The following is a 12,646-nucleotide window of genomic DNA, read 5'->3' on the forward strand; positions in this document are numbered from 1 at the left end:
GACTGTGTATGAGAACCTACAGATTTTCCTCCTCATTAAAAAAAAGAGGTAAAGAATACCACATGCCAACCATTTTCCCCATCTCACAAATTCAGAAGAAGTTGTGCCCTGTGCCAGCTACTATACCTAGGAAAACCCATGTTTTAATCACCACATGATCATTGGAACTTTGGGCACTGTCTTAGTTAGCTTCTGTTCTACAACAAAATACCTGAAGTAATCAACTTAAAAAGAAGAAAGATTTATTTTGGTTCACAGTTCCAGAAGTTTCAGTCCATATTCACTTGGCCCTGTAGTTTTGGGACTGTGGTGCCACAGCGTATCATGGATGAGAATACATTGTAGAGGAGACCTGCTTCTATTTGAGGAGGTGAAAATGTCTTCCCTGCAGAAGAGTGGTTTAATTTAAATTAAGGTGTTTTTTTTGGGGGGGTGGCAAAGAACTGGCATTTTTCATTAGCTGGAATGCTAATGTATTCAACATGGTGTCCAAAAAAATGAACCTAAACTCTATGTACTAGAAATTTTAATCTTGTATCTCAATCCCCACAACTATTTGGTGATGTAAATATTATTGCTGTCACATGTTTCTTCCCTTCTTTTACAGCTAAGGAAATTAAGGTTCAGAGAGATCAAGTGATTTGTCAAAGTCACCCAGCCAGAATTCTAAGTGTATCCTATTTTTCATTGAAATATTGAATTTCTCTTTTCCTCTTCTCACTCTCATATTATTATTTCAGCAATATAAAAACAATATGAGTTTATCTAAAAAGAAAAAAGAGAGCAGAATTGTGAGTGTCATCTGAGTTGGCATGGTCTACTTGAGCAAGTAGAAAGGTCTACCTGGCCAAGTTCAGCAGGACTCACTCCAGAGGAGGGGAAGGAGACAAACATTCAATCAAGTCTTTCAGTGCAAATTTTCTAAACCCCTAGCAAAAATAAAGCACACTTGAAGAGTGTGGGGTGAGCTAAGCATCCCACTGCCTGGCCCACCACCTACCAGGTGCCTCTGTGTCCACAGATCCTTTCTGGGTTAGATAAAGATACTCCACTCACCTCCTGGTGTGACTGTGAGCCTTAAGGAAGAAACTGTGGATACACCCCTAGCCTAGGAGACCTAACTTCCTTCCATGAGGCTCCACCTTCTAGAAGGTCCACAACCTCCCAACAGTGTCACAGGCTGGTGAACAAGCCTTTAGTACATGGGCTTTGGGGGGACATTCAAGATTCAAACTATAATAACTATGAACAATAGGTGCCCAATTAGAGTGGGCATAGTAGTTCACAGAATGTTCCATGGAACATGGACACACTAACTAGAAGAGGAATGACAGGAGGCATAAGGTAAACTCAGCTCAGGGGTTCAGAGGAGGGGATAATAAAGCAACTGATATAAAACTTGCCATCTGCTGGTACTGCTTAGAGGGCTTCAGATGCAGATCCATTTAAAATCTCACCATCAATGGGGAAATTGAGGCACAGAGGGGTGAAGGTTGCCCATGGTCACACACAGATGGTAAGTGGCCAACCAGCTTTTTAAGTGGAGGCCATGTTACCTCAGACCATTGGTGCATCTGCACTCACAGGGTTTTTTGAACCCCCAAATCATTGGCAGATTCTGTAGGTGACTACAACACCACCTAGACAAACTGAGGAGTACTCCATATTTAAAAGTTTGATGTTCCATAGTTCCACATTTTCTCCATGTTTTATGTATGCTAACCTCAGTCTCCCAAGCGAACTGTCAGTTCCTGGATTTTAGCATGTGCTACACAGAATATATGAGGCACAATAAAGGCAACCTAAAAGTATCTGAAAATGGAGATGTTACAGAAGAGTACAGCTTCAAAGAAGTATGGTGTTGACCGTGTGCTGGGAAACACAGGGTGGCCCCGTATACTACTGGAATCAGAAATGGGGCTCCTGGGGTCGGGGAATAAAAGCAACCAGACACCAAAGGGAATATCCCCCACAGCATAGTGGCTGTTAACCTAAGGTCCCATTCTGCATCTACCTAGTGGAGACACTACCACTGGTGGCCAGGGTCACAAGAGCCTGATTGTTCTTCTTTTCCTATAAAATTTTCAAGTATTATATGCATACAGAACAATAAAAAGATGCTTCAAAATACTAATAATCTTGCTTGCCTTTTGAGAATCTTAACAATGTTGTATTCTTAGCAATAACCTTTAAGAATCCATCATTTTAAGGACTGAAGAGAGTTATTTTCATTCATAGCAGTTCCAAGTTTCACACTGTAGGAAGGATGGTCCTATCTCAATTTGGTAAACCATTAGTTATGTCTGCTATGTAGTGGAGAATGTGATTAAATATACAATGGATACAAAAGATATGAAAAATTTTAATAGTGTAATATGTTTTCAGGGTTGGGTAATTTTTTATTAAAGACAATCAAGATTGTGATTACAGAAAACAAAGCTTCCTAAATGTTGAAGAATAATGCTTCTCAAATGTAACATGTTTTGAGAAAGTCTCTTGCCCATCAAAAAATAGAAATGCTACCCTGCATTACAAAAAGGAGTTTAATCTTTTCTGTCAAATAATACTTAATATTTCCCTGGGGAATTTGTACAGTCCATTAAACTCAGAGACATTCAACTATCAGTTTTGTGATTGTATGTTTATCAAAATGTTAAGTATATTTATTGGGTGAAGGAAAGAAAAGATCTGTTCTCTGAAAGATTATGTGTGATATTTTAAATCACCCCAAAACAGAAAGTCAAATCTAATATTTTAGCAACTTGAAGAAATCCCTGCAGCTCTCCATACCTTTTCTCTTATGCAGTGTGCATTGCTGCTGGCAGAAAGAAGTATATAAATGCCTAATATAAAAAGACAAATATAATTATATTCCCATAGGTAATACTTGTCTATATAAGAGAACTTGGAACTTTCAAACAGAAAAATAATTAAATAAAAAAAGCAATACAAAACCAAAACCTGCTCTTAAAACACTCCCATATGCTCTAGATAAAAATAGTTAATGAATAATGAAGGAAGTGGTGTTTTGAAATGAAACTGGTTCATTGTTCTCCTAAAATACATTTTAGACTAATTCTCCCAAGTCTCCATGATTAAAATGGGTTTATAATGCAACATTTTAATGTTAATAATCTACTGGCACAAATCTAACAAATGGCAAGCCAAAGGTAAAATCATTTAATAATTTTAAAAAGTCAACACTCATCATACGGTGCGGGGGCGCTCTCCATCCATCGCCGACGCTGTCTCCCCACGCCCCGTTTACCAGTGTGGAACCCATGGACTCCTGCTAGGGCTGGACACCAGCAATACAGCAAATCTTTCATAGACATTTATTCTCAAAATTGCTACTTCTGACCCTCAAGATTTGGGGATGGGGAGGCTAGGCAGAATATGCTATTCCAGAAATCTTGCAATTCTACCAATATTATTTTTTCTCCATAAAAGTAGCTCTAACTCAGAAAATAAAAGTATTCATCTAGAAAGGAAGATCCACTATACATTGTAATTAATTGCCAAATATATCAATTTAACAATGCTATGAGTTAGGAATCACTAGCAGTAAGTTGATTTAATGTTAAGACTACAAAGATTAGATGTATGTTTAGGGCTCAACTTCATTTAGTTAAATTGAAAGTATTATAGCATGCTAAATGCATTTAGACCCCATGATACAAGTTATTAGACATTTTAAAAATATGGAATATTAGTATCATTTTAGAAGGCTGAACAGGTGCTGAGAGGTGTTAGCACCAAAAGCAATAACAGTACTGTAGCTGCTGGGAAAACACTATGGGTTTCAATGGGGACCAATGGGTTCATTCATATATTTGACCAAAGATAGTTGTGGGCTCCTACCCTGGCCCATGCACTTCTTAGAGTGTTGTTTTCTGTGATTTCTACCTGAAAGTCTGGACAACAAAACCAAGTAAGCTCTCAGGTTTTCTAGTCCTCTTTTCTGTAACGAATTTATAAGGCAGAAGAGAGAGAACAAGAAATTTCCCTATCCACAGGCAAGGTATGTCCTATTAATGCCCAACGGAAAAGGATGCAGAGACAGCAACATTTGACATATGGAGCATCATTATTATTATCTGGGATGGTGAGCATATAACATTCAGTGGGCCACAAACGAGGTAGATTTGCAAACAACAGCTCTGTTCCAGAAGGGGCACTGAAGAAGGGTTAGAATAGGAACCATATACTCAGATGGATCCTCTGGGGATACGACTGTGATCCTGAGCAGGGTTCTGTTTATTTTATTTTATCTTATTATTTTAGTCCTGGGGACAGAAGCCATGATCTCATACTTGCTAAGAACACACTCTACCACTGAGCTATGCCCAGACCTAGGGCTCTGTTCTTTACCTGTTGTTTATTTCTCCTTCTACCTATTTTTCATCCAGGTTATGTGTTGCTTTTCTCAAACTCTCCCCTCAACACTTCGGGATGCATTCTACCAACAATTTCAAGGTTATAGCGAGTGACTGAAATCTCACTGCTGCGTGCGACATGGGACCGTTTGTCCAAAGACAATTATGTACTCATTGCTCTTATTTTCTTTCCCTTTCGTTTGCTAAGGGCTATTTAACTAATGGATACCCAGTCAGGAGAAAAAAAAAAAGACACCTCTAAGCGACACTACGATGGCCTTCCCAGACATTTGCCTTTAGGACATGAAATGAGTTACACAAATACAAGATGGGGAATTGCTAGCTAGATACCAAGGCTGCAAAAGACACACTGTAAGAGAGATCGATGAGTCAGAAATTAAATACATCAGCAATCAATGATGCAATTAAAGATCCTATCATAAAATGTCCATGAGGGGCAGAGAATAATTTGAAAAATTCAGAAATGAATTTGCAATCTCAGACTCTGGAGCTCTGCCTTTCATTGTGGCCAACATTCCTTCAGATTATAAATGTTAAACAAAAAAAAAGGAAGCTAATTTGATTTAAGAGTTGAAAAATAATGACCTCTGAGGGAAGGCTCAAGGAATTGGGGTTATTTGGGCCAGGTAAAACATAACTGCAGTACTGACTTAATAAATGTCAAATACTTGAAATCAACTGTTCTCCAAGTATTCAGAAGGCTGAAGCAGACAAAGTAGGCTAAAATTGCAGTATGAGATTTTGGTTTAACTTAAATGAGGAACTTCCTGGAAGGAATCTAAGTCTCTTACTGCAATTTAACTTAATGTTACAAGGTTAATTAAACACAAACAGGCTACCAACGAAAGTTGTGGAATCTTGGCTCTTAGATAGAAAACCACATATCCTAAATGGTTTAGGTTTACTCCTGAAGAGAGTGAATTGAGTTGCTTCCAGAGTTTGCTAATAACATATTATATAACTGATTTTACAGTTCTTTGGCTTTTATCTTGCATGAGTGAGGCACACTTTCATATGAATTCTAGGATTAAAGAAAAAGTACAAGTTCCATATACCCGTAAATCTTGAGTTTGATTATTTGGCATGTATTTTTAAAATTTTATTTTTAAATTGGTTCCTTTCCTGAACACTATTAAGGAGAACTCAGTTTGAAATAACATTTTATTATAGCACTAAACGATAGCCTGAAATCATTAACCTATTGAGTCCATGGAACTACTTATCAATATCACAAAGTAGTCCGTTAAGAGATTAACAACTAACCACACACATTTATTTTTGATCTTATGAGGAATGTTTCCAAAAGATGAAAACAAAAACAAAAAACCCAACCTCACTTATTATATATGTTCAAAATTAAGAACAAAAATCTAGCCCATTTTTCTAAAGTGTTTTAATAGATTGCTTTCATGTTCTGCAATATTCAAGAGAAAAGGATAATTTGTGGAAAAAAACCAGACTGTAATTGCTTAAAATTTGATGAATTATGGCATAATGCTAAATAATCTTCATACTTTTTCTTCTATCACAGTGAGCAAAATTATGTCTTTTTATTGCCCTTTTCCTATTTTTGAAAGAAAGAAACAAGCCATTGTGGTATCCATTCCATTTTAAACTAATGCTTCCATGATTTTAAACCTAAATGGGGCCAACATCATCTTCTCAGTCGAGTCCTGAAAGATCTTTAGCTCTTGTCCACTGTTACATATTTTATGCATTACATGAAATAAAACACCTCAAGATTTTGAAAATATTTATTTTAAAAACAGCAATCAAATTGTCTGTAATCACATTTTCTGCCTGGCTTTGAAAGCTGCATTATTCAATATGCCAGTGGTCCTTTCCATAATAGCAACATATTAGAAATTCATGCTGTTCTAATACATCTGAATTCCTTGATGTACAGCACTCCCTATGGGCCCAGAGGAACACTCTTGCTTCCGTTTCATGAGTCCTGTATGGTACCTACTGAAGTGATGGTTGTCAAAACAGTTGTACAGTGGCCTTTGAATGCAAACTGTGCCATGACTGAATGCTAAAAAATGACAATAAATCTGAGTATATACATTATGCTTGCTTTTGTTGCCTGGAAAAAAAAGAAGGCATTTGGGAAATAAACCCCCCAATTTCATTGCCTTTTAACATCTTTTTTCCATTTTAAACTCCAGAACTGGAAATTCGAAGCATTCAAAGAAATTGAAATCTCCTTTGTTGCTTTTTTCATTGTAAATTTTCTATAATGTGTCATTAGGAGCCACACTCTGCAAAAAGCACAGGTTCTAAATGAATCCTTTCTGTGAGGCCATTCTAAAACTTTGCACGGTTTTTCTTTGTATGAAAGAGCTTCTGTTGACTGCACAAAGAACAAGCAATGGCCACATATAGGCCAGGCAGAGAGGCTTCGATGACTTTATACAAGGTTGCACTCTCTTCTACCAATCCATGATTAAATCCAGCAGCGAATGTATCAGAGTGGGAGGAAAAAAGAAGAGAGGCGCTTGATTTCAGTTTGCAAGAATCAAAGGATTTTTTTTTAAAGCTATGAATATTTAATATGCATTTTCTCATTCGTCTTTCTTCCCCAAATAGTTTTCTAGTTTCTTTTTAACAACATGAAAACCCCATCCGTTCACACAAAGCAACATCACTTTTCTTTTTAATGACGGAATAACATTTCCCCTCAAAAGAACTGATCTGTTCATCAGGTTTGGATATCTTCATAGCTGATTAGGCTTTGAGGGGATCACAGTTACAACACTCAGAAGACCAAAGGAATGATAAGAAACTACTAAGTAACCAAAGCGAGAAGTTGAGTGAGTCCTGAAGTTTGGATCAAAGTTGTGTGGTTCAAGAGAAAATGAATTATAGGAAAAAATGCTAGCCTTGGAGAGCATAGCAGAGGTCTGCTGGTCTTCCATCTTCTTGGGGAGGGAATCTATTATTCAAGGAAACTTTTAAAAGAAATCTAAATAAATGAAACACAAAAGCAATGTAGCACTGACTGGTTCCTGGCCTGCCCTGGCTCTAGCATGCTAAGTAGTGACCCACTAAGAAAGGCCAACTGTGCTGTAGATGGCATGGACTTACCTACCATTAACAAGCGTATCCAAAGCTCTCACTCAGGTGCTTTTCTAACCCAGACTCTACTCTCTGAGAAGTGCAGACAAATCAATTCCCCACTATTCAAATAACTCAGGGGAATTCTGAGAAATTGGAACTCTTACATATTAGGTCATGAATGTCTGTTGAACTTGGACCCAGAGAATAAGAACTAATTGGCACTTATTCAACAGTATGTACTTAAAGAAATTCTACCCTGTTTTATAGTTTGTTCTTGAAATAGACTTTAGGAAAATGGGATCTTTTTAAAAGTGCCAGAAATCTAACTTGTTGCATGAGTCCAATTGACTACTGGTTAAGGAGTCCCAACTGATCATAAAATGGCACAGGCAAGACTATGCAAGAAAAAAAAAAAAAGTGGTGGGAAACTTGGGAAAGAACTTTCACCTTGTGCATACTGTACTCCATATGTCGATGATAAATTTCAGAAGACAATGTAGATATATCACTCTGGTGATGGTTTTTTTTTTTTTTTAATTCAAAAAAGGTTCCCATTAAATAAACTTAGAATCTATCATGTGCCAGGCATTGTTTTATAGATACTAACCACTTTAATTATAATGACATTATGGTATTAATTCTTATTATACCCATTACATTTTATTATTTTATGATACAGGGTCACACTATGTTGCTCAGGCTGGTCTCAAACACCTGGGCTCAAGAGATCCTCCTGCCTCATTTTCTTGAGTAGCTGGAACTAAAAGAGTATGCCACCAGGCCCAGCTATACCCATTTAAGTAAAGTAAGGCACAAAAGGTTATGTAAGTTGCTCAAGGTCACATATGGTTAAGTAGAAGCACTAGGATTTGAACTGAGGAAGTCTGGCCCTAAAAAGTCGATTTTAATCACAGTGATATATAAGGACACTCAATAAAAGGTAAAGACCTCTTTGGTTAATAGCAGGCTTACTGCTGTCTTTTCTGACAGATGTGAAGAAGATTAAGGATTAAAGTATAAATAACTCAAAAAGTCTTCTCTCCCATGCATTTTAACTTCTTCAAAAGAGTCATACAGGCTTGCTTTTCTTGTTTTATTTAACCAACTCTTACATAATGCTTCCTATGTGCCAACTAATGGGCTAAGCAATTTTTCAAATACCTTTAACCCCATGAGGTAAGGACTATTATTATCATCATTTTTTCTAGATAATAGACCTGGAATATTTGCTCGCTAAACCATTGAGCAACTACTTAACCACTTGGGTCCTCCAGTTTTTGTTTGTAAAACTGGGATGCTAATACCTTCTTTAGGCATTGATTTTTAATTATAGGCTAAATTTTTTTATGTCTAACTTATTAGATATTTGTAAGAAACATTTATAATTGGTGCAGCTATATCACATATTACCATTAGGAATAACAAACAAAGGTAAATACAAAAAAATTCAGCTTTAAAATAAAATCTCACTCAAGATTGTAAATAATGTACAATAACATGTCAAATAGTAAGATATGTTACACAATAATGTATATGTATTATGTATCACAATAACATCTAAAATACACATAATCTCCAAATAAGAACTAAAATATTTTCATATCTTTTATTCACTCTCTACCCTGTGAAAATACTAACAAAGATATGATCACAATACAACAGCAAATGACTCAAATTTAGTAACACTGAGGAAAATTTGGAAAATGCAATTAGAGATAGTTGATCTTCTCTATAAATTTGCCCATGTTGATTTATACTCCTGGAATTTAAAACTCAGAGTAAATTCATTATTTAGAATTTATAAATGTTAGGGTTGTTTTTTTTTTTGTTTGTTTCCATATTGTATGTTACCTTGACAAATGTCAGAGGAGCACTATAATTTCTAGTTGGACAGCATTCACATCCTGATTTCTATAGCCACTACTTTCCTATCTCTATGGACATCAACAACCCAAACTGTACTTATTTATGATATATTTCAACAATTGGCAAACTATGTGGTGGCTTGGTTGTTCTTCAGAATTTTCCAAATTTATTTTTTTAATCAACACCTAAAAAATCTATGTGTGTATCAGGAACTATGTGATGTTTTGACACACGTACACATTGAATGACATCCAACAGTGAGGCTGTTTGTGGTCATGTCAAGCATGAGCAAAATTGTTTTAGAAAGGTTTTTTTTAATAAGGAAATATAATCAGGAATCTTGTACTCAAAGTCTTTCTTTAATAATTCCTAGTGCTTTCTAAATTTTTAATATGAAAATACAAGTGTTGTTCATCCTTAGATTCACATACTGCTGGGGACAATGTGAATATGGTTTAACAGCCCAGCTCTCTGTTCTGCTGGTCATTGTACTGGTAGTTTCTCAGGTCCTCTTACCTAAGCTGGGACAGTAGGCTCCTGGGGTTGTCTGCAGCCTCAGCTTCTCAGCACTGCTGTCCATCCAGTGTCCTATTGCCAGAGGGTTTTCCTACAACACTGCTTTCATTATGCTTTTGCATTGAGTCTCTTGAACTTTGCCAATGGTTTCTTACAATCCATCCTCTCAAGCCCAGAGTTCTTTCATTTGTTTTTGAAGGCTTTAGTCAAATCTCCCAATTTAAAATACCCAACCTGATTTTTGAACACTCTCCAACATGCCTTTTCTTTCCCCTCTCTATCCAAATCAAAACCATCCTTCAGCTCTGACTGTAGTCCTGCCTTTTCCACTAAGCTTTATACCCAAACCAGATAGATTACTGTCATCTCTTCCAACTAGAAATTGCCACTGAGGTCATGGTCAGTAGGACTGCATTTAATGCTTTTCTTGGCCTCTAATTGCTTCATGTTTTTCTCTAATTTTCATAACTACCTATGTTTTCTGTGTGATTTGTAAGCTCTTGAAGACAGTAGCCATGTCCTATCAATCAATCATTTGAGCCCTTGCAAACATTTAGGCCATGGTAAGCTTTCAAAATGTACATACTGAGGAGCATTCTGGTCACATAAAAACTCAAAACAGGAACTGAAGAGGTTCTTTGTTTCTCAAAGGAATTAGTAGACAAAAGATAGCTCCTGGTTCTCCCAACGCTGTAAGATTTCCATTACAACTTTAGAGTATATCAAACTCTGGCTCCTGGAATCCAGCCAGAGAGCCAAGCTTTGAAACAAGAATGACAAATTTAATCTCCAAAACTACTTTCTTCAAGACCATGTTTGTTTGAAAAAAAAATAGGTAACTAGACTCAACTTGATTAACTAGACCAATACTGCCTAACACAGTAAGAACCAGGTGCGTGTGGATATATCAAGTACTTAAAATGAGCTAAAATAAAGTCCTTCAGTGCCATGAGCTGCATTTAAATGTTCAATAGTCAGAGACTATTATTACTGGACTGCAGATTATAGACGAGCTCTGACATCATATGAAGTCTATGGGACAGTGCCAAAGCTCATCCAAAGGCTCACCAACACTTGTGTCAACTGAAGTAGCCTTTTGCCTGAAGCATTATACACACGGACCAGTAATAGAGTGGCCAAAATAGATGTCCACCTCCAGAACATGGTTTGAGAAGAATTCTGCAAGTTCCCCATCCCATGAAAAACTCTAACAGCATCTCCTTCCAGAATTAGAATGATGAGTTAGATGCCTTTAGTATAATCCAAGCAGGAATTTCTTTCCTCTCTACCTTGTAAACTGTGAAAAATTCTAAGGGGAATATCATGTTGAGACAAAAATTATCAAAGTCCAGTTTTGACAGTTGGCTGGGTGGGGCGAAAGCATAGAGATGAATGAACAGAAGCTCCTGACAGACAGAGAGGAAGGCACAGTGGGAAAAGGGCAGAGAAGGTAGATTGCATCATGGTTGCAACCAAGTCCAGTCATGAGTGTGCCATCAGAGGACAGAGTGACTGCTACAGGCAGCAAATCTGAAAAAATTCTAGATCTACCATTATCAAAATTTCCCATGCATGCTAAGGAGACTGCAAGGTGACTAGGAAGGTCATTTTATAACGAAAAAATGTCCTTGAGACCTACATTGCATAATTGAATATCCTATATCCTTCTCACTTGTACCATGAGGATGGAGCTGGATATAAAACTGGCATTTTATATCCTGACTGCATCCTTTCTCTCATTCATAAAGAATGGGGGTTCTGCTGGGCACCCTGACACATTCCTGTAAACCCAGTGACTCAGGAGACCAAGGCAGAAGATCTCAAGTTCAAAGCCAGTCTTGGCTACTTAGCAAGACTGTCTCAAAATAAAAAAAAATGAAAAGGGTTAGGGATGCAGCTCGATGGTAGAGTACCCTCGGCTCAGTCCTCAGTACTACACACCCACACAAAAAATGGGGATCCCCATCAATGCATGACCTGGATGCCTGATTGGGCTCATGAACCGAGTCTAAAGGCTTAGACCCAAAGAGGAACTGACTATGTACAACATTTTTCAGAATCACATATTTAGCATGCTTGTTCAAAAAAAAATCTATTTTCTATCTTATGTAGTCATAGTTAAAATTCATAGATTACATCTATGCAGGTAGAATATAATCTAAAAATAAAGGCAACGAAGCTGGGATTTCTCCTACTGATGTGGCTACATATGAGTTTTCCCCTCTTGGCCACCCAGATGGCTGTCAGATTTTAGAATTCCAAAACTATTGTGGCATTCGGCTTCATTTTCCAAAAATACTTGGGGATTTCTTTTGACTTTCCTTTCATCCCATCCCCCTTATGTTCGTGATTATCAGAAAAACCTGCTTGTGAAGTGGCTCTAGTTAGAGATGTATCTGCAAATGATTTAGATAAGTGATCACATGAAATGCATTTTGTATCAGAAACAGTGTAATATGAGCAAGTTAATCAATTTGCTCATTGTGAACATGACAGTGTGTTAGGTGACTCACAAAAACGAGTTAGTTGGACTGTAAAGTGACTGAACAATGAAAATCAAAGAGCGCTAATTAAAAGTCACAGTTAACCTGAGAGGAGTTTTTTATGACATGGTCAGAAGTTCTGCCTGTGGCTGTATATTACTGACATTTTTTCACTCTTGTAATACAGACAGAGAAATTAAGTTTTTAGATGATATAAAAACCAGAAGGAAAGCTTTTACGATAAGTCAGTGTTTCTCAATTATGGGATGCTTGTAAAAATACAGACCCCTGGACTCTGGGCAGGTCCTGAGAATTACACTTTTA

General features: G+C 37.0%; 1 protein-coding gene across 1 annotated transcript in view; it reads right to left on the reverse strand.

The window, feature by feature from the left end:
• TOX (thymocyte selection associated high mobility group box) overlaps nucleotides 1-12,646 on the reverse strand; it is a 292,226-nt gene that overhangs the window by 109,550 nt on the left and 170,030 nt on the right. The window lies entirely within an intron of this gene.

Source organism: Sciurus vulgaris, assembly GCF_902686455.1.
Source record: "Sciurus vulgaris genome assembly, chromosome: 1".
Lineage (NCBI taxonomy): Eukaryota > Metazoa > Chordata > Mammalia > Rodentia > Sciuridae > Sciurus > Sciurus vulgaris.